Consider the following 24,076-nt stretch of genomic DNA (forward strand, 5'->3'; position numbering starts at 1 on the left):
CCCACACAAGCCACACATCCCATACCCACACACACACCTTCTATATTCAAATCCCACACACACACAAACCCCACTCATAAACACCACACAAGCACAAAACCCCTAACACAGACAAACTCACACACAAAAACCCCACACAAACACAAACAACCCCCACACTCAAATCCACCCCACACACAAACCCACCACACACACTAACCCACCACACATACATACCATACTCACATCCCCAAACATCAGAGACTTACCCAAATTCCCCACACACACAAACGCCAAAATAGCGCCCATGGTGGAAGTGAGGGCATTGGTGCAGTCGCTGACCCATGGGGAGGTGTGGGTGAGGGCATTGGTGCCATCACTGATGGAGGGAGGGGGGTGGTGCCGTCGCTGATGGAGGGAGGGGGGTTGGTGCCGTCGCTGATGGAGGGAGGGGGGTTGGTGCCTTCACTGATGGAGGGAGGGGGGTTGGTGCCGTCGCTGATGGAGGGAGGGGGATTGGTGCCATCGCTGATGGAGGGAGAGAGGTTGGTGCCATCGCTGATGGAGGGAGGGGGGGTGGTGCCATCGCTGATGGAGGGAGGGAGGTTGGTGCCATCGCTGATGGAAGGAGGGGGTGGTGCCATCGCTGATGGAGGGAGGGAGGTTCGTGCCATCGCTGATGGAGGGAGGGGGCTGGTGCCATCGCTGATGGAGGGAGGGAGGTTGGTGCCATCGCTGATGTGTCAAGGGGTGCAAGATGACGTCATCATTGACAAGTATGGGGATGGAAGCAGCGCTGACAAGCGGGGTGGGGGCGCATGCAATGCTTGCCATGTCCTATATACGTTGGTGCCCCACACAGACACTGACACACACACTCACCCTGCCACACACACCCAATCACACATACACACCCCCACACATGTCATGAGTCATGAGATGAGCGAAAAATTACCTGCATGAAATAAAAGCTGTCATGTCGGAAGAAAGCAGAGAGTCGTAGTGGAAAGAAAGTATTCTGCCTGGAGGTTGGTGCTGCAGGGATCTGTTCTGCGACCCCTAGTCTTTGTGATTTTCATGTCACCTGGATGAAGAGGCGGATGGATAGGTCAGTAAGTTTGCGGATGTCACGGAGGTTGGTTTGGAGGAGTTGTGGATGGAGATGAAGGCTGTTGAAGGTTACAAAATGATGAAGGTGGGTTGCAGAGTTAGGCAGAAAAGTGGTAGATGGATTTCAATCCAGATAAGTGAGAGTTGATGCATTTTGGAAGGACAAACCAGAAGGCTGAGTCCAGAGTTAATGGTCGGTTACTTAAGAGTGTGGATGAACAGAGGAACCTTGGGTTGCAAATCTACACATTTCTCAAGGTTGCCACACAGTTTGATAGGAGAGTGAACAAGGATTATGGTGTGCTGTGATTCCTTCATAGGGGGTTTGAATTCAGGAGTAGAGTGGTCATGTTGCAAATCTATAAATCTTTGGTATGACTCACTTAGAATATTATGTTCAGTTCTGGTCACCTCATTATAGGAAGGAGAGGGGACAGAGGAGATTTACCAGGATGCTGCCTGGATTGGGAAACAATTCTCATGAGGCAAGGTTCGCAGAGCTGGAGTGTAGAAGGATTAGAGGAGACGTGATAGAGGTCTACAAGATCTTCGACATCCTTCCGTGAATTCAGGGACCAGAACACTACGTAATATTCCAAATGCGGCAAACCAAAATTTTATACAGCTGTAACTTGACTCACCAACTTTTACACTCAGTGCCCCAAATCAAGAAATCCAGCAGGCTGGATGTTTCTTTACCATCCTCTCCACCATGTTGTCTCTTTCAGGGAGCAGAGAGCGCTCAGCTCAAAATCCTTCTCTTCATCAATGCTAGAAAAGATATATTGTAGTCTTTCCCATGCATTTGACCTCCCCCCCTCCCAAATCCAGCACCTCACTCAGGGGAGGGAGAGGGGAAGAGGAGGGAGAGGGGAAGGAGATGGAGAGGAAAAGAGAGGGAGGGAGTGTTGTCGAGGAAGGGGGAGGGATATAGTGAGAGGGTGAAGGGAAGAGGAAAAAGAGAGAGTGGGGAAGGAGAGGGAGGGAGAGTTGTCAAGGAAGGCAGTGGGATAGAGGGAGAGAGGGTAAGTGGAAGAGGAGGAGAGGGAAAGGGGAAGAAGAGAGAGGAAGAAATGTCGAGGAAGGGGGGAAGGATACAGGGAGAGTTTGAGGAGAAGGAGAGGAAGTGGAGAAGGAGAGGGAGAGAAAAGGATAGGGAGGGAGAGTTGTAAAGGAAGGGGGAGGAATATAGGGAGAGGGTGAGGGGCATAAGAGAGGGGAAGGAGAGAGAGAAGAACGGAGTGGGAGGTAGAGTTGTCGAGGAAGGGGTGGGTTAGAGGGGAAGAGGAGAGGGAGAGGCAGGGAGAGTTGTCAAAGAAGGGAAGGGATTGGGGGAGTGGGTGTGGGGAAGAGGAGAAGTAGATGGATAGGGGAAGGAGAGGAAGAGGAAAGAAGAGGGAGGGAGAGTTGTCGAGGAAGGGTAAAGAATATAGGGAGAGGGTGAGGGGAAGGAGAAGGGAAAGAGGATGAAGGATAGTTGTCAAGGAATGCAGAGGGTTATAGGGAGATTGTGAGTGGAAGGGAAGGAGAGGGAGGGAGGGAGAGTTATCGAGGAAGGGGAGGGATATAGGGAGAGAGTGGGGGAGGAGAAGAAGATGGAAAGTGGAAGGAATGGGAGAGGGAGGGAGAGTTGTCGAGGAAGGGGAGGGATAGTGTGAGGGTGAGAAGAAAGAGAGGGAGAGAGGAAGGAGATGGAGAGGGAGGGAGACTTGTCGAGGAATGGGGAAGGATATAGGGAAGAGTGTAAGGGTAAGAGGAGAAGGAGAGCGATAAGAGATGGAGAGGGAGAGGAAAGGAGAGAGGGAGAGTTGGTGAGGAAGGGGGAGCGATATAGGCTGAGGGTGAGGGGAAGAGGAGGAGAGGGAAAGGAGAGGGAGAGGAAAGGAGAGTGAGGGAGAGTTTTCGAGGAAGGGGGAGTAATGGGGTGAGGGTGAGGTGGAGAAGGAGAGGGAGAGGGGAAGGAGAGGGAGGGGAAGGAGTGGGAAAGGGAGAGGGAGGGAGAGTTGTTGAGGAAGGGATAAGGATTTTGGGAGAGGGTGAGGGGAAGAGGAGGAGAGGGAGAGGAAAGGAGAGGGAGGGAGAGTTGTCGAGGAAGGGTAAGGAATATAGGGAGAGGGTGAGGAGAAGGAGAAGGAGAAGGGAAAGAGAATGAGGGATAGTTGTCAAGGAAGGCAGAGGGTTATAGGGAGATTGTGAGGGGAAGGGGAGGGAGGGAGGGAGAGTTATCGAGGAAGGGGGAGGGATATAGGGAGAGAGTGGGGAGGAGAAGAAGATGGAGAGTGGAAGGAATGGGAGGGAGGGAGAGTTGTCGAGGAAGGGGAGGGATAGTGGGAGGGTGAGAAGAAAGAGAGGGAGAGAGGAAGGAGATGGAGAGGGAGGGAGACTTGTCGAGGAATGGGGAAGGATATAGGGAAGAGTGTGAGGGTAAGAGGAGAGGGAGAGCGATAAGAGATGGAGAGGGAGAGGAAAGGAGAGAGGGAGAGTTGGTGAGGAAGGGGGAGCAATATAGGCTGAGGGTGAGGGGAAGAGGAGGAGAGGGAAAGGAGAGGGAGAGGAAAGGAGAGTGAGGAAGAGTTTTTGAGGAAGGGGGAGTAATGGGGTGAGGTTGAGGTGGAGAAGGAGAGGGAGAGGGGAAGGAGAGGGAGGGGAAGGAGGGGGAAAGGGAGAGGGAGGGAGAGTTGTTGAGGAAGGGATAAGGATTTTGGGAGAGGGTGAGGGGAAGAGGAGGAGAGGGAGAGGAAAGGAGAGGGAGGGAGAGGGTGTGGAGAAGGAGAAGGGAAAGAGAATGAGGGATAGTTGTCAAGGAAGGCAGAGGGTTATAGAGAGATTGTGAGGGGAAGGGAAGGAGAGGGAGGGAGGGAGAGTTATCGAGGAAGGGGGAGGGATATAGGGAGAGAGTGGGGGCAGGAGAAGGAGAGGGAGAGGGGAAGGAGAGGGAGAGGGGAAAGAGGAGGAAAGGGAGGGAAAATTTTCGAGGAGAGGGATTTTGGGAGAGGGTGAGGGGGAGAGGGAGAGGAAAGTAGAGGGAGAGAGAGTTGTCGAGGAAAGGGGAGTGATAGAGGGAGAGGGTGAGGGGAAAAGGAGAGGGAGAGGAAAGGAGAGTTTTTGAGGATGGGGAGGGATATTCGTAGAGAGTGAGAGGTAGAGGGGAAGGAGAGGGAGGGAGAGGGAGGAAGAGTTGTCGACGAAGGGGGAGGGATAGAGGGATAGGGGATTAAAGGGTTTCTATTGTCTCTGAATCTTTACGAAAAAGTGAAGATGATTTTGAGCTGAAGACCATTGGTCGTCTTCGCGTGATCTTCCTCAACTCTGTTCATCTCTTCCCTTGAATGACTTTTGTTTCCGTTGCTTGTAGATTCGTGAAGCGCAGAAGGGAGGACAACAACTTGTGCTGGAAGTCGAGCTGGTAGCAGGACCATAAGGCAGCCACACTTGGAAACACAATCAACATGTTCAGGTATTTCTACATCCAGTCCTGGAGGATCTCAACAAAGTTCAAGCAAGATTTCTGCCAACACCTAAAAATTCGACAACTCCAAAAAAATGTAGTGAACAGATCTGACCTTTGTACACGTCATTCATCACCCACACCAAAGCCTTTAACTCTGCATCAAGGAAACAACTATAGGACACCCCTTCTAGTATTAGATGAACTGAAATGGAAGTACGGATCCTGAGGCTCTTCAACAAAGGCATATTGGCCACAGTCATGGTCAACATGAGTACTTGGGAGCCTTTTTGCATGAAGTGAAGAGTAAACAAGGATCCGTGTCAGGTCACTCGCCTGAGTGCTACTGGTACCATGTAACCCAGTACTACCTGTCACATGGTCGAGTCGTCGGCGACTAAACCGGCTCCCCAACTAGGCTTGCCTGGTGAGGAGGGTGGCTAGACACCCTGCAGGATGAAAAACAAGACCTGTCAAAGGGTGGATGAACCATGGACAGAAAGGTCTGGCAAACCATCATCTGAGAGGGAACAGCAACCTTCAAAGCCAGCAGATGTGCAGAAATAGAAGAAGATGAGAGGAGAGGCCGTACCAACCCAAGCCTGATCTGCCATCTGGAACAACCTGTCCTGAATGCAGAAGAACTTTCAAAGGCAAGATTGAACACAGAAGCCACTTGATAGCAACGAGGAGGAGAACTTTCTGACAGACAGCGCAGAATTCAAACTGAGGTCCAGTCCTGACCACTGGCCATGTAAAGGCATTGCCCTAACCACTACATCAACCGTGACACCCTGTCGGCTCAGAGAAGCCGGCTGGAATCTCGAGCGTCTGGAGGAATCGATGTGTCAGGCAGCAGTGGGGAGGGGTCGGGGATCAGCGGCGGCAGTGGGGAGGACTCGGGGATCAGCGGCAGTTCCTACCACACCCCCACACACACAAACCCTGACGCACACGCCCCACACACACACACACATACACACTCGATTCTTTGAAAGATTTTATTTAATATTCTCAAATTACATAAAGAAAATCAAATACACATAAAATAACTGTAAACTACATCCCCTCCCCCTTACTAATACAATAAAAACCAAAAAAAGAAAAAAATAACCAAAATAAAGAAAAAAAAAACAACCTCTCCTCCCCCAAAACTTTAGAGAAATGTATCAAATATTCCCTGATTGGTCTGCCAACATTACAACATTGATTTAATTTCTATAGCCATGTGTTTCAAATATAAACACCACATATAAATAAAAAAGAGTAATTACTTACATTATATGTTAATTTTTCTAAATATAGACAAGAGTGAAATCCGTTATGCCATCTTTGCAAGTTTATATTCTTCCATGTGACAGCTATACATTTTCTCGCTACTGCTAACCCAAATCTTAACAAAGCCAAATATGGTTTAGGCATTTTGAATCAACAAATGGAACATTAACATAACCCAACAAACATATTTTTGGATCCATTAAATATCCCTTTGAAACAAATCCCTCAAAAATTTTATAATTTCCTCCCAAAAATGCTTAATTTTCTTTCACGACCAAACTGAATGTACAAAAGTAACTTTCTGCTCTCTACATCTAAAACAGAAATCTGTTAAACTGAACCCATATCTCTTCAATTTCTAAGGGGTTGAATATAATTGATGCAAAAAATTCTAATTGACCATAGTATACCTCACATTAATTAACTTGGTAACACCGTCAACACACAGTTTTGACCATTCCTCCCATGTCAAAATAATATTTAATTCTTTCCCATTTGTCTTTTTCCATTTTCTCCTGCAACAACCAATACATATCAGAAATAAAGCCTTTTTCACCTTTATCTGCAATTAATAATTCAAATTTCTTATGACCTGGTAAATTTATTTCCTTCCCACAATTCTTCTTTAAATAATCTCAAAGTTGGTAATAAACAAAGAATTTGATGCAATACCATATCTTTCCTCCAACCTTTTAAATGCACAAAACCTCCCTGCTTCAAAACAATCTATTTCATTCACTAATCCTTTAATTTCCCAATCTTTTAAGTAAGGATTCTATCATGAAAAGGGAATTAATTTATTCTGATATAATGGTGATCTTATCGAAACTATTCCGATAGAATCTAGAATTAAATTGCGATTTTACCAAATATTCATTGTATGTCGAAAAACGGATAATTTAAATTCTTATAACAATAAAGGATTCCATTTATAAATAAAATGATTAATATTATTTTCCAAAATCTGAGCCATCTTTATCTTTGCCCACCTAGAAGATTGTTCATTATCAAATAACCAATTAATAAACTTCATCGGTGCCACCTCATAATAATTATAAAAACAATGTAATTGCAAACCACCCAATTTATAATGCCAAGTCCATTTTTGGAAAGAAACCCTCGATAATTTACCTTTCCATAAGAATAACCCAACTATGCAAGGAATAGATTGAAAAAAGTATTGTACTCGAGCATAAATGTTCATCTTTATGCAATTCACTCTTCGTATTAAGGTCAGTGATAAATCTTTCCACTTATCTAAATCAATTTTAACCTTATTTCATAAAGGTACATAATGCAAAATAAATAATTCATGATCATTTTTATTTACAACTACTCCTAAATATTTAATTTTATTTGACCATCTAAATTTAGTAATTTGTCTACAATCCATAAAATCTTCTTCTGCTATTGGTAAAACCTCACTCTTTTCCCAATTAATCTCATATCCCAATAATTTACCATACTTATTCAACAAGTCCTGTGATAATTTTAGTGAAGTTTTTGGATTAGTTAAATATACAAAAACATCATGTGTAAATAAGCTAATTTTATTTTCATTTTCTCTCACTTTAAGTCCTCTAACACCAAAATCATGTCAAACAGCCTGAGCTAAAGGTTCTGTCACCAAAGCAAGTAAAGCAGGTGAAAGAGGAAAACCCTGTCTTGTAAAACAAGATAAATTAAAAGATTTTAAAATCTCACCATTCGTTATTACCCTTGTCATAAGTTCTGCATATAAAGCCCTAACCCAACCCCTAAAAAATGGAACAAAATTAAATTTTTCCAATACTTTAAACAAAAACTTCCACTCAACTCGATCAAATGCCTTCTCAGCATCCAAAGATATATCCGTTGGTTGATTATCTTGTTTTTAGCATTAATTAATGAAATCAATTTAACTATATTATCTGATGACAATTTAACTATATTGTCTTTGACAAACCCTACCTGATTGTTACGTAAAAAAATTTGGCAAATAATTCACTAACCTATTATCTGAAACTTTTGACACCAATCTATAATCAACATTTAATAATGATATCGGTCTGTAAGGTGACACTTTTAAAGAGTTCCTTTCTTTTTTTAGGTATAACTGTAATCAATGCTTTTGAGAAAGATTCTGGAAATACATCCATTTTAGTTGCTTGTTTCAAAACATCTTTATATAATGGAAATAATAAATCATTAAATTTTTTATAAAACTCCACCTTAAATCCATCCTCTCCAGGAGATTTCCGATCAGGCATCGATTGCAAAGTTTCTCTCAATTCTAATTCAGTAAATAAAATATCTAAATTCTTTACCTCAAATTCATTCAACACTGGCAAATTTAAACTAGATAAAAATAAATCAATTTGATCCATTTTTTTATAACCCTCTGACATATATAAATTTTCATAAAATTTTAAAAATTCATCAGTATTCATTTATGTAATTTCTCCATTCTTCCTAATAGCATTAATTGTCCTTGATACTTGCTCAGTTTTATGTTGCCATGCCAAACCATATGCACTCTTACTCCCAATTGATAATAACATTGTTTAGACTGCAAAATCATTTTCTCATATTTATACGTTTGTAAATTATAATGTAATTTCACTTTAGATAAATTTATCTTTTCATCCTCTGTATATTTTTTTTTAAATTTTTTCTCCAAGCCTTCGATTTCCTTTTCCAAATTTAAACTTACGAATAAATAGTTTTTTTCTCTCTTAGTTGTATAGCTAATAATTTGTCCCCTCAAATATGCTTTTAAAGCATCCCACAAAATAAATTTACTTTGAACTGAATTTTCTTTCATTTGTAAATAAAAAATAATTTGATCTCTCATCTACTAAATAAAATCTGGTCTCTTCAATAACTTTTCATTAAACCTCCAACGATAAGCTGTCTCAGTTAATTCAGTCCCTAAACATTTAATGAAGGATATGAGAATAACCTACTTTTATCTTCTGCAAAATTAAATCTACCTTGTAAATGCACAGAAATCAAAAATACATTTATTCTAGAGAAAGAATTATGCCGAGCTGAATAAAGTGAATAATCTTTCTCAGTTGGGTTTAAATTCCTCCAAATTTCCACTAAATTTAAATCCTCCATCATCTTAAACAGTCTTTTTGCCATTTTAGTTCTTTCAACAATTTTTGGAGATATGTCCAACAAGGGATCCAAACAACAGTTAAAATCTACTCCGACTAACACATTCCCATATGCCTGATTCGAATTTAAAAATGTCCCTGAAATAAATGTCTGATCATCTTCATTTGGTGCATAAACATACATTAAAGTCCAACTTTCAGAAAAAAATCTTCCAGTTAACAATCAGTACTCTTCCAACATTAGCAAAAAAAAAATCCACAGCAAAAAGTTTTTTTTTATTAACTAATATCACCACGCCTCTAGTTTTAGAGTTTAATGTAGACAAAATTACATGTCCTGACCAATCTCTCTTCAACTTCACATGTTCTTTTTCTGTCAAATGAGTCCTTTGCAAAAATACAATATCTACTTTTAGCTTCTTTAAATTTTTATTTTTTCTGCCTTTTTCTCCATTGATTGTAATTCAAAAGATACATTTTTACGTATCAAAATAGCTACATCTTTAGCCTTAGAATTAAATGAAGAATATACATGCCCAACCCAGTTCCTTTTTAATTTCACGCTTTCATTCACATTCAAATGTGTTTCTTGTAAAAAAGCAATATCAATTTTCATTTTCTTAATATACGCCAAGACCCACGTATATTAATCTAACTATTTAATCCTCGAACATTAAAAGTAGCAAACCTCAACTTTGACATATCTACTATTATTACTAAATACCAATAATATCTTTATATAAAAACTCAAATTAATGTATATAGGCCCTCCAATAAAAAAATCACAAATTAAAAACTAAAAAAAATTAAAAATAAAAAAAAATAAAAAAATAAAGAAAAAGGAAAAAAAAAGAAAATCCCCCCCCCCAAAAAAAATACCAAAAGGTAGTAATCCTCTAAACAAAAATTGGGTGTGGGTCACCCACCAGTGGCTGATGACTAGTAAAGAAAGTCCAAATCTCTCCTTGCCCAGCCAAACAGTCAGTAACATCAAAATATTATAAGAACAAAAGAAAAAATAGAATAAGAAAATTCTTTTTACCCAAAAGACTCCAATCTCGAAAATCCCATTTCAGAAGTTGGACTCTTTCCATTCCTGTTTTTTTCCCATTTTTGCCATTTCTTCCTTTTCCAGAGCTACCAAATTTTTCTTTAGGAGATAATGCTGGACTATGTCTTTGTCCTCTTATATCTGGCCATGAGCCAGCAAAAATCATTGCTTCACAATCAGTTTCAAAAAACCAAAATTGACAGACTCCGTAAAACACCTTCAACACTGCAGGGTAACGAAAAGTAGACTTATAACCTTTATGCCACAAAACTTCTTTAACTGGATTGAATCGATGTCGACCTGATGCATTTCCAACAATGGAGACATTTTCCTGTGTGCTCCCTCCATTGAAATCAAAAGGCTTTCCACTTCTTGGGAACACGCACCTTCTTCCGGGGAATGGGTAATTCCAGCCATCCTTCATTTGGTAGCAATAGATTTTTTTTCAGCCCGCACAGGAAATCTTTGGGGTCTAGGCAATGAAGAAATTGAGCCAGGGGCTGTTTCAGGTCGTCTAGGCCCCAGATCCTCAGCACTTCGAAAATGTATATTCTTATGAACTTGAGGTTTAATCTTTTTACCATTAGTGGCCATAATAATTCCTTGATACTTTAAACTAAAATTTAAAAAGTTTAAACTTGAAAACAAAGGTTTAAAAACAGGTATTTAAAAATCTGGCCAGAGAGGTCGAGATTACATGTCTAGACTCTACGCTATCTTGCCACGATCCCTACTTTTAGCTTCTTAATATAATCTATCACACATTGCCTTTTTATTGGGTGATTTAAACCCTTAACATTAACAATTGTAAAACTTAAATTACTTATTACAACTTTCAGAATGGCACCCAATCTTTCACAATTAACTTAAACAAAAACCCTCAAACAACAACAAAAAACACTTAAATCCCCCCCCCCGAAAAAACTGCAACACACTCGAGACACATAGCCCAGACACATACCCCAACAATCACACACCTCCCACACACACACCCTACACACAACCCCCAACACACATCCCCAGACACACACTCCACACATACAAGGCCCGACTAACACCCCCCACAATCACACACCTCCCACATGCACACCCTACACACACATACACATCCCAGGAACACACCCTCACGCTCATAAACTCCCACACATACACTCTGTGCACACACAAACACACACACATATCCCCCATACACATACTCCCCCACACACAACCTCTGACAGATATACACAAACACCCTCCGACACTCATACACACCTTCCACACCCTCACTCCACAAACACCCAATGCACCCACAGTCCCTCTCCCACACACCACACCTACACATATACCCCAATGCACAACCCAGAAACACCGCCCACATACACCCCTCACACACACCTTCACACATGAGCACCTCCCACACACAACTCACAAAATCAACTCCCAGCCACACATCCCACACATAAACGCACACTCACACTCACCCGATACAACCCCTAGACAGATAAACCTCCCACACACATACCCGTACACACATCCTCTCACACTCAGTCCCCCCCACACACACCCACCCACACCCCATATACCTCTCACACACACCCCCAAACATACACACCTTCACACTTGACCAACTCCCACACACAACCAACACAAAATCAACACCCAGCTACACACACACATACATGCACACTCACACAATACAACCCCTACACAGATAAACCTCCCACACACATACCAGTACACACATCCTCTCACACACACAGTCCCCCCCACACACACCCACCCACACCCCATATCCACATACATACTTCCCATCCCCCCATATGCACCACCACACATACCTTAGAACATACCCTAACATTCATACACTCCCACAAATACATGCACACACAGCCACTCCAAAATATTTACCACACACACACATCCCACCATGCACACAACCCCATACATCTGCCCCAAAAACATGGCCCCAATGCACATCCCTCACTCACCCCCACCTACACATCCCACACAATCATAACCCAACAGACTTCCCCACAAATACAATAACATACCCGTCCCACACAAACCCAACACAAACCGCACACACACCCATTCATAGACCTCCACCCATCCCCCAAACACATACCCCACATACACACCCAGCACATGGACGCCCCTCCATATTCACCCCTGCACAGACCCCTGCACTCACATCCACACACTCGCACCCTCCACACTTGCAACCCCTACACTCACACCCCTGCACACACAACCCACACACAAACCCATTCCCAATCATGCCCCCTACACACTCCCTCCCTCGCATGCACTGCCACACATATTTCTCCGCACACACACCCTTCACACCCTTGACACAAACATTGCCAGACAAATCCCACCATGCACACGCACTAATGCGACCCTGCACAAACACCCTCCCACACAAGTCCCTCACACATGCACTCCCACTCACATGGCCCTACACACACATCCCGAACCACATACCCCTATACACACACACCCCATAAATACGCCCACACACACACTCCCTCATACAACCCCCACACACACAAACCCGCAAATCCACGCACCCACACCACCCCACACATATTTCCCCCACACTCATGCGCTCACACACACACATTCCCTCCACGTATATCACACACACACACACACACCAACCCTCCATATGCAAACCCCACACAAGCCACACATCCCATACCCACACACACACCTTCTATATTCAAATCCCACACACACACAAACCCCACTCATAAACACCACACAAGCACAAAACCCCTAACACAGACAAACTCACACACAAAAACCCCACACAAACACAAACAACCCCCACACTCAAATCCACCCCACACACAAACCCACCACACACACTAACCCACCACACATACATACCATACTCACATCCCCAAACATCAGAGACTTACCCAAATTCCCCACACACACAAACGCCAAAATAGCGCCCATGGTGGAAGTGAGGGCATTGGTGCAGTCGCTGACCCATGGGGAGGTGTGGGTGAGGGCATTGGTGCCATCACTGATGGAGGGAGGGGGGTGGTGCCGTCGCTGATGGAGGGAGGGGGGTTGGTGCCGTCGCTGATGGAGGGAGGGGGGTTGGTGCCTTCACTGATGGAGGGAGGGGGGTTGGTGCCGTCGCTGATGGAGGGAGGGGGATTGGTGCCATCGCTGATGGAGGGAGAGAGGTTGGTGCCATCGCTGATGGAGGGAGGGGGGGTGGTGCCATCGCTGATGGAGGGAGGGAGGTTGGTGCCATCGCTGATGGAAGGAGGGGGTGGTGCCATCGCTGATGGAGGGAGGGAGGTTCGTGCCATCGCTGATGGAGGGAGGGGGCTGGTGCCATCGCTGATGGAGGGAGGGAGGTTGGTGCCATCGCTGATGTGTCAAGGGGTGCAAGATGACGTCATCATTGACAAGTATGGGGATGGAAGCAGCGCTGACAAGCGGGGTGGGGGCGCATGCAATGCTTGCCATGTCCTATATACGTTGGTGCCCCACACAGACACTGACACACACACTCACCCTGCCACACACACCCAATCACACATACACACCCCCACACACACCCCAAACCCACACCCCTCACACACACACTAACACACCCATGATGCACTCCCCACACACCCACCCCCCACAAGCACACACCCCTCACAACCACACACACACCCCTCACACACACCACACGTAACCCACACCCCTCATACACACACCCCTCCACACCATCTCTCCACCCATCCCACACACTCTCACCCCCCACCCACACATCCACACACTCAGACACCCCCACACTGCCCCCTACACATATTCTCACAAACACACATCTAAACACACTTCCCACACACACCCCTCCCCCACCCATCCCTCACACACACACCACATTAACACACCATACACACACCCACCCCCACACACCCCACTCCCTACACATCCACCCCCCACAAACACACATCCCTCACAAACACACACCACACACACCCACAAACACACTTCCCACACACTCAGACACCTTCCACACTGACTCCACACAACACACAGACCACACACAATTCCCACACACACTCCACATACCCACATACTTACACACACTTCCCACACACACTCCCACTTACACACACACCCCACATCCCCACACTTACCAAACACTCACCCCACACAAACCTCTCACATCCACTTCTCACACACTCAATCCACACACTCAGACAAATCCCACAGTGACCCCACACACACACATCCACACTCCAATAGAATCTCTTTTCTCCCTCTCCCCTTAATCCCGTCTCCGAACCAGATTCTTGTATTAAAAGTAGACTTTGTTCCTAGACGAATATAATATGGGTCTGGAAGTCGGGTTTTAGAATGAAAGGTTCTGAAAATCATTCAGGATAGGTCCCCCCAATTATTTTGGGGCAAATTGGAAGATGTTCTTTTATATCAGCGACATGTTCTATCAGTGAGATAATTTTGTCGAGTTCCTTCCATTTGACGTCGATGTTGTGCTTTGTAGAAATGTCTACATATATTTGTTCACTTATGGAAAATGGAAAGAAGGAAATGCATACACACACACATACCCACTCCCACACCCTCCCACACGCACACATACATACACACAACCTCCCTCACACCCCTTCTTACACACGCCCACACACATACCTACCCAAAAGGACCCAAGCACATACACTCCACACATATCCACCACACAATCCTACCCACACACCCCACACACAACCCCTCACCCATTCCCTCCATAACCCCACATGCAGACCCCAAACACACACCCAAATCCCTCAAAACTCCAGACACACATCCCAATGATTTTGGGGCAAATTGGAAGATGTGCTTTTCTATCAGGGATGTGTTCCATAAGTAAGTTAATTTTGTCGAGTTCCTTCCATTTGACGTCGATGTTGTGCTTTGTGCAAATGTTCTGTATATATTTGAGCGTTGATATATTTGTATATATTTGTTCACTGTTCTGTATATATTCTGTATATATTGTATATATTCTGTATATACTTTTTCACTGTAAACAAAAGCCCCACATATCTGCACACACACCCTCACACACACACCCTCCCCCACACCCCTTCTTACACACGCCCACACACATTCCCACCCACAAGCAACCATGCACATATAACCCACACACATCCACCGCACAATCTCACCCACACACACCACACACATCCACTCACACGTTCCATCCAACACCCAATACCCGAACATGCAGTCCACAAACACACACCCAATTCCACACAACTCCACACACACATCCCAAATCCCACACACAACCCCAACTATTTCGGGGCAAATTGGTAGATATGCTTTTATATCAGGGACGTGTTCGATAAGTGAGATAATTTTGTCGAGTTCTTTTCATTTGACGTCGATGTTGTGCTTTCTACATATGTTCTGTATATATTTGATCGTTGATATATTTGTATATATTTGTTCACTCTTCTGTATATATTCTGTATATATTGTAAATATTCTGTATTTACTTTTTCACTGTAAATAAAACCCCCACATACATGCACGCACACACACACTACCACACACACCCAAATGCCAACAGACACTCCCACTCCCTCACACACACACACACACACACACACACACACACACACACACACACACACTGTCCCTCACACCCCTTCTTACACACGCTCACACATATACCCACCCACAAGCACCCATGCACTTATACCCCACACACATCCACTACACAGTCTTAAAAAATCAAACAAAAGATGAGAAACATTAAATCGGACTGACCCGACAGGTCGGAGGAACTAAGGTCGTTTGGAATCAGCAGATGCGATAGAATCGGCAATCTCCGTCAGGCCGAGGGACCTTGAAACATCACGCAAGTACAAACTAAACTGGATGAGAGGGTCCTTGCAGAGAAATGGATTGGAGTCAATCCACAGGACCCTCAGAGCAACAGAGAGGATCACTGGAGTCTCCCTCTTCCCCATCAGTGTGATCTAGCAGGATCCTTGTCTGAAGAGGCCATGCCAAATCCTGGAGAAGCCCTTTGACCCAGCCCACAGCATCTCTCAGCTGCTCCCATCAAGGAAGAGAAAGGAGGATCAGAACCAGCATCAGCAGGATGAAGAACAGCTTCTCTGCAAGGGTCGGGAGAAGGTTGAAGCACCAAAGGAACTGCTCCCACTCACCATCCGAGTGCAAACAGAGAGCGCATGTAAAATGTTCAATGATGGGAATGTATGGACATGATACTAAGGGCTGAAAGAGACTTGGAACAGGGTTTTTTGTGGTCGATCATTTATTACGAATAAAGTCTTACACGAAAGGGCAAGAAGCAGCTAAGGTTCTTCTTTCCACACAGATCTACTGTTAGTCCTCTAATTCTATGGGAACTGTCGCAGGGTTGTAGCTCCCAGTTGTTGGGATAGGCTGACACAAAGTGGTAGGTCCAGGTACTAATGAGGATGCCATCAGGTGGTTCCCCACCCCCCACTCTCCCCACCACCACTGCCAACATCAGTTCTTTGTATTACAAATAAAGATGAGTGAAACACAGAAGTCTGCAGACGCTGTGATTATAGTTACAAACACACCGACATGCTGAAGGAACTCAGCTATTCTTTCCAGCATTCAGGCCTGAGCCCTTCTTCAAGGAATAAACAGAATAACCCAGAAGCAGGAAATCTCAGAAAGGCTCAGAATTCTGGTTAGGGGACAAATCCAGCCCAACAAAAGGTGTTAATTGGATGTGATAGGGATGAGGTTTTTCATAGCAGGCCGAGCGACCATGTGGTCAGGCGGGCCGAATCGCTGTCCCAGTCAGTTGGTACAAGATGGCATAGGCCCCCCTTCCCTTCTCATGAGAAGCATGCATTTGGTGACACATGTTGCCTGGGAGATGTCGCCACATCCTGGTTGCAGCAACTCCGCAACGCACTGACATCACTCCCCTAGACCAGCGCACCCCAGAGAGGAATGAGGTCGTCCCCTAAAAGCAGCACGAGAGGTTCATATAAAGGCAGTTATTGGTTCACTTCATGCTGTGTGGAGGTGCTTCATTTCAGTAGCACCACCTTTTGCAGCCACGACAAGACCATGAACAGGCTGTCAGCAAGAGAATGGGATGGGGAATTGAAGCAGGTGGCCACTGGGAGATCCCCGCTCTTGTGGCGGACATGGAGAAGTTTGTGTTTATAGGATAGCTATAAATTCCGATGAAAATACAACCAGTATAGGTTTTACTCACTCACAGGCTTCCAGAGTGGGTGAGAAAATACAAGTCTTTAGGCCAGCAAATCTTCCAGACAGGGTTCAATGATCAATTCTTCCCAACAGGGTCCCAACCTCCAAAATCTGTGATGTCTTCCTTAATATTTTTAACACAGTAGCGCTAACTGAATATCGATCGAGTCAATGAGCTGCCAAAAGGCAGCCCATTCATATATTGGTTTCCCGTCCAAACACAGCTGATTGAGTCTATTACCTATCAGATGTGAATTGTCAAAAGCTACAGTAAGCGTTCAGTAACCTTAACAACACCTTCCAGTGCCAGCTTGAAATTGTTTCTGCCCAGAGGTTTCGCCCACCATTGTTCACAGACGAAGGTGAATGATGCTTGTCAGTGACACATGGGTCTCTCTGGAGGTTGAACTGATCCCAGAGCGCTGAGTTCTGGAGTAAGGACCTCACCAAATTTGATGTTGCTGAATGGAGGAAACACTTTCGTATGTCGCATGGCACCTTTCACTTCATGCTGGAACTCTAAGAACCTCACTTGAAGCCGCATAGACCAGGCGCAGCAACCATGGAGCCGGGATTTCGATTAGCTGTGGCTCTGCGCTGGTATGCCACCCCTTGTGAGTATCGATCCATCAGTTCCATCTTTGGAATAGGCATCAGCACCGTGTGCATGGTGGTGCAGGAGGTGACGGCCGCCTTGACGAAGTTCCTCGGTAAACGTCTCATGTCCCTGCCCATTGGAACACGTCTCCAGGAGACCAATGACAGCTTGGTGCAAAGGGGATACCCAATGTGTGCCAGTGCCATTGATGGATCACATCTTCCCATTATTGCCCCCAGCTTGCATGTTGCAGCCTACTACAATCGCAAAGGCTGGCATTGGGTGGTTCTGCAAGCGGTGGTCGACCACAGATTCTGGTGAGCTAAGCCTTTATTGGTCTTTATCACATCACATCTCAATGTCTATAACTTCACTGTGCTTTCCATTCACGTTACAGCTTCTCAGATGTTTTGGTTGGCAGGGCAGTACCCATGATGCCTCAGTGCTTGCCAACTCTCCTCTGTATAGAAAGGAAGAGGACCAGGGTGGATACCACTTCCCACCTGACGTGAGTGTTCACCCTACAAAGCTCCATGTGTCAATCTTATGTATGCTTATTGTGTCAACGGTCATGTGTATGAATTAACAACATTCTCCATTGTTGTGCCTGCAGGTGTCCAAGAATGTTAATGGACAAAAGCGTAGAGGTTCCAGCGCATCTTGTGGGTGATCTGGCATATCCACTACGAAATTGGCTGATGAAGGGGTTCACACAGCACCAAGGACTGGATCTGGATCAGCAAAGATTTAACAAGGCCCTTAATTCTGCAAGGATAGTGGTGGAACATGCATATTGCCGTCTAAATGGCTGCCAGTGGTGCCTGTCCAAGCGTCTGGATATCTCTACCACCTTAGTCCCAGGTGTTGTGTTTGCTCGCTGTGTCCTGCACAATATATGTGAGATTAACAAGGAAGACTTTCTGTCAGAGCGGACGTTGGTTGAAGCAGATGGTCCTGCACCCATTAGCACAGATTGTCACAATCAGCAGGCCCATGGGCACCAGGCCATCCATTCTGCCATTTTGTCCATCCTGTAAGGGTATGACCCTGCCACCTAGCTCCTAATTTCCACAACTTGTTCCCCCCTCCACCCTCCCCACCCAATGCGACAACATGAGCCTACTGCCTGGCATGTTATGTGTTCTCATGAAGTAATGGTTGCATATAAATGAGACTTGTGTGCTTGTCAAAAATGTAATAAAAATCATTTTTTGAGAAATCTTATTGCTTCATAAATATCTGAGTTCCATATAGCAATGTAAACATTTCACATTATGTTTAAACTAGATGTAAACCATGGAACGGACAAATCACATTGCAAATACCCTCCACACTTGAACACCGCAGAACAAAAACAAAAATGGTAAACTCAACAAACACCTCCACCCGGCACCACAGCATTTCGGTGTTGTGCCGATTATACCTCTCGGAGGAGGGTTACCAAGTTCATTTGGCAGGCGCATCCTGCGCATTCAGGTGGCCTTCCGGCATCCCATATTGCCATTATATGGGGCTTTACAAGTGGGGCATTTGGCCACCTGAAAGTGCCTTTTCTAAGAGTTCCTGTATCTGGCTCATTCCTTGAAGAAGGGCTCAGGACTGAAATGTTGGGAATATATCTTGATCTCCTATGGACACTGAAAATCCGGGCTGAGCTCCTCCAGCTTAACGGTGGGTTTTTAACCACAACATATAGATGCACATCTCAAGACAAGGCCAGAAAAATGTGCCACCTGGGAAAATTGCATAACAGGGGCATCTTGTGGTTCCACTTGGCTGCTTCTTACATTATTTGGCCAGGACTTTCTTTGCAAATTTCCCAACACCTATTCTGTGTTTTCTCCAGCCTGTCAATTCAAATACACTTGTTTTCTTACTTCTCCAGTTCTTGGTTTCTCTGCTTCCTGACCTGCTTTTTCCAGCAGTTTTGTATAACTTATATTCCAGCAGTTGCTGTGGTTGAACTTTTACTGATTTAATGAATTGTTTTCATCAGAATCTAAATGTGCTTGAGTCCACGGTCAGCCATGTAAGCATTGAAATGGGTGGCCACTGGGAGATCCACCCTGTTGCAGCAGACAGAGTTGAAGTGCATTAAATGCACCCAATGATTTGGTCACTGCAGCCACCAGTTAAAAAATTCAAGAGGTTCTGCAGTCTGTGTGTCAAGAAATCCCTCTGCACCTCTGTTTTTAGTGGGAATCCTTCAACCCTGAAGTTGTGCTCTCTCGTCCTTGACTCCTCTAACATGGGAGATAATTTTACCACATCTACTGTATCCAGGCTTCTCAACATTCGAAGTGCTTCTGAGGACCCCTACCACTCATCATTCTTCTGAACACCAAGGAGTATAGTCCAAGATCCATCAAACCTTCCTCATATATTAATCCCTTCATTCCAGGAATCATTCTTGTGAATCTTCTGCAATGCCAGCACATTCTTTCTTCAATAAGGAGCCAAAAACTCTCTCCGCTACTGCAGGTGCTGCCTCGCCAGTGCCTTCTTAAGCCTCAACATCACATCCCTGCTCTTATATCCTATTATTTGCGATATGAATACCAGCATTCCAATCAGCTGATTGACCACCAACATGGAAGTTAACCTATGGGGCATCCTGCACGGCGATGCCAAGGTCCATCTCCCCCAGAATTTTGAATGTTCACCCTATCCAATAATAATCTGCCCTTTTATTCCTTCTCCCAAAGTTCATGACCAAACATTTTCCTACTTTGGAATTCACTGGCCTCTTCTTTTTCCATTCTCCTAATCTATCTGTCTCTCTGCAGCCTTGCTGTTTTCTCCCAGCTACCTGCTGCTCTGTAACGGGTGAAGAAAAACAGATGGCCCCCAGAATTGTTTCCCAGCATTTCTGCACACCTGCAGAAAGCCACATAACACAGCAATTGCCTTCTGGTCGTTCCCCCTGATAGTACAGATTCTAACACCAATGTTTATCTGTCCAGAGTGTAGTGTAGGATGACTGTGATTGGCTGAGAGTGTAGCCACACCTACTGGCAGGTCTTAAAGGATTTCTCCTAGCCAGACCAGGTCATTCTGGACTGGTCGACCCACTTATGATATGCTCCAGTCTTTTAGTTAATAAAAGTCTTGGTTTGGATCAACAAGTGTTTGGTTCTTTCGACGCACTCTGCAATGTTCCCCCTTCCTGCACCTTTGCTCTTTGAGATGTGTCACCAGCAGTGTCCTTTCCTTCTGTTCCTCAAAATAGATACTTTATTTTCATATTTCAATATGTGCGCAACTCGGAGTTCACAATATTAGCCAAGAGCTGTTAAAATTCCCAGGAAAACATTGCAAATTATAAAATCTTCTCAAACAATGAAAAGCCATGTACAAAAGTGAAAAGAGTGACTCCTGGTGGGCCAGGTAAAAACTATCGGGAGATACATAAAAAGGTGCCTTTTTAGAATCTTTTTCTGCTCATGTAGAGAGGGTTTTGAAGGTTAATTGGAAACTATTTTCAGAGGCTTGGACATGGATGAATTCTTACGGACTGAATGAAGATGATGTTCACTTTGTTCCTGATGCATTTTTATATTTGAATCAATCAATGAGAATATTATGGTTGGAGGAGATTTTAATTGTTGTTTGGATCCGTTGTTGATTAAATCTCGAAAAATTGTGAAAAAAAAAACCAAAATGGCGAAAAGAATAACTGAGTTGATGGGGGATTTAAATTTAGTGGAAATATGGGAACGGAGGAATCCGACCGAAAAGGATTTTTCCTTTTTTATTCTGCACGTCATGATTCGGTTTCAAGAATAGTTTTTTTTTGGTATCAGCCCATTTGCAGGGTCGAATCAGACAGGCTGAGTATAAGAGTAGGATTCTATCAGATCACTCATTATTGTTAATTTCACGTAGTATCGCTGAGATGGTGGAAACTTGTTATTGTTGGTGATTTAATGAAATGTTGTTAAAAAAAACCTGAAATTATTACGCTTGTAAGAGATCAGATTAGGTTTTTTTAGAAACGAATGAGGGATCAGTTCAAAGTAAGTTTATGTTATGGGATACTTTAAAAAAGATATTTACGAGGTCAAACTATTACTTACACAGCAAAAGTGAAGAAACAATATATAGCAGAAATTCAGGACTTAGAGAAAGAAATTGCAACATTAGAGAAGACATTTCAGAAAAATTCAACTGAGGATAATAAAATACAGTTGTCCAAATTGAAGCTTTGTTATAATACAATTGTGAAAAAATAATTCAATGATGGAAACAGCTCTACTATGAGTTGAGGGAGAGAGCACATACGGTTTTAACTTAGCAATTGGAAACTGAACAAATGCCTAGAATGCAGTTAGGAGAAATTCAGAGATAACATAAACCACAGGATATTAATGATGAATTTTGTACATTTTATCGGGACTTTATCTGAAGGGAATTCGGATATGGAGCAGATTGATTGTTTTTTGTCGAATTTAAATTTACCTTTATTAGAGGAAGAGGATATTAAGACTTTGGATGGTTCATTTACTGATTTGGAACTTAAGGAGGCGTTACAATCTATGATAAGTGGAAAATCCCCTGGAGAAGATGGATTTACATTGGAATTTTAGAGAAATTTTTATGATTTGTTATTTCCGGAATATTCTGATGTACTGAAGCTCGCCACTGATACAGGTTTATTTCCAGAATCGTTTTCAAGGGCATTAATAACACTCATCCCAAAGAAAGACAGAGATCCATTAAAAGTTGTGTCATACAGACTAATATTAATAAATAATAATATTGAATGTAGATTACAAAATTGTAGCAAAGGTTTTAGCAAACAGATTGGCTAACCTTTTACCGCAATTAGTACATGTGGATCAAGCAGGATTTATCAAGGACAGGTATTCAGCTGATAATATTACTAAATTAATTACAATAATTAATGCTTCAAGACAACTCAACCAGACAATGATATTAGCGCTAGACATGGAAACGGCTTTCCACAGTGTGGAGTGGAATTTTTATTTAAGGTGTTAGAAAAATATAAATTTGGACCACTCTTTACCAGTTGGGTTAAGGCATTATATACTAATACTCCTGCTCGGGTGGTGACAAATGGACAGATTTTGCAGGCATTCAATTTGTTTAGATCCACTAGACAGGGTCGTCCGCTGTCACTAGCCTTATTTGCATTAGTTATAGAACCAAGCAATTAGGCAAGAAATGAATATTAAGGGAATTACAATTGGTGGGCAAGAGTATAAAATTAATCTGTTTGCAGATGATGTGTTGATATATTTGTCTCAACCTAAGAATTCTTTCGAACCATTAGAAAATTTGTTGAAAAGATACGGGGTAATGTCAGGCTATAAAGTAAAGTGAGATATTACTAATATCAGATGGAGATTATTCAGATTGTAAACAACTTATGAAGTTTAAATGGTCAAATAAAATTATTTGGGCATAATAATGGATAAAGAGTATCAAAATTTATACAGCTTAAATTATGTACCATTATTAAATAAGATTAAGTTTGATTTAAATAGATGGAAGGAGTCACTGTTAACACGGGTAAATTGTATTAAAATGAGTATATATCCACACATTCAGTATTTGTTTCAATCTATTCTGAGTGTCATACCGGGAAAGTTCTTTCAGGAATTAAATAAAGCAGATTGTTTCTTTCTATTGAAAGGTAAGTTGTCTAGAGTCTCTATGCAAAAGTTGACATGGAGGTATGTTTTGGGAGGTCATCAATTCCACATTTTCAAAATTATTATCAAGTAGCACAATTAAAGTTTATGAATAGATTGTTTGATATTGACCAACCTCCGATGTGGGTGAATGTGGAGATGGATCAAATACAAGAAAGAACAATACATTATTTTATATATAAATGGAATCCTCTGCTTTTGCAGTAGTATCAACTGACAGTATTGAAACATTTGATAGGAGTATGGTATAAATGGAATCAGTTTATAGGATCGAAAGGTAAGATTTCAGCTAAGACACCATTATATCAGAATCAGACAATTTCATTTTCTATGAATAATTCTTATTTGAAAGATTGGGAATCAAAAGAAGTGATATGATTGGAGGACTGTTTTGAAGTAGATTCACTTCTTTGGTTTAATAGACAGAGAGAAATTTGGAATATCACAAAATACTTTATTTGCTTACTATCAAGTACAAGATTTATTATTAGAATGCTTTGGTAGAAATTTTAGTATAACCTGGTCAAATGAAATTTGAGAGATTAATTGTTGATAAGGGGAAAAAAGGGATTTGTTTCCGAAATGATGTGTTATTACAAGAAAAGA

General features: G+C 43.2%; 1 long non-coding RNA gene across 1 annotated transcript; it reads left to right on the top strand.

Moving 5' to 3' along the window:
* The first annotated feature begins 675 nt into the window (after nucleotides 1-675).
* LOC138750994 (uncharacterized) lies at nucleotides 676-11,814 on the top strand. The gene is made up of 2 exons (XR_011349659.1): nucleotides 676-1,087; nucleotides 4,445-11,814. It is a non-coding gene; the product is annotated as an uncharacterized lncRNA (long non-coding RNA).
* The last annotated feature ends 12,262 nt before the right edge of the window (nucleotides 11,815-24,076 follow it).

Source organism: Narcine bancroftii, unplaced genomic scaffold (assembly GCF_036971445.1).
Source record: "Narcine bancroftii isolate sNarBan1 unplaced genomic scaffold, sNarBan1.hap1 Scaffold_56, whole genome shotgun sequence".
Lineage (NCBI taxonomy): Eukaryota > Metazoa > Chordata > Chondrichthyes > Torpediniformes > Narcinidae > Narcine > Narcine bancroftii.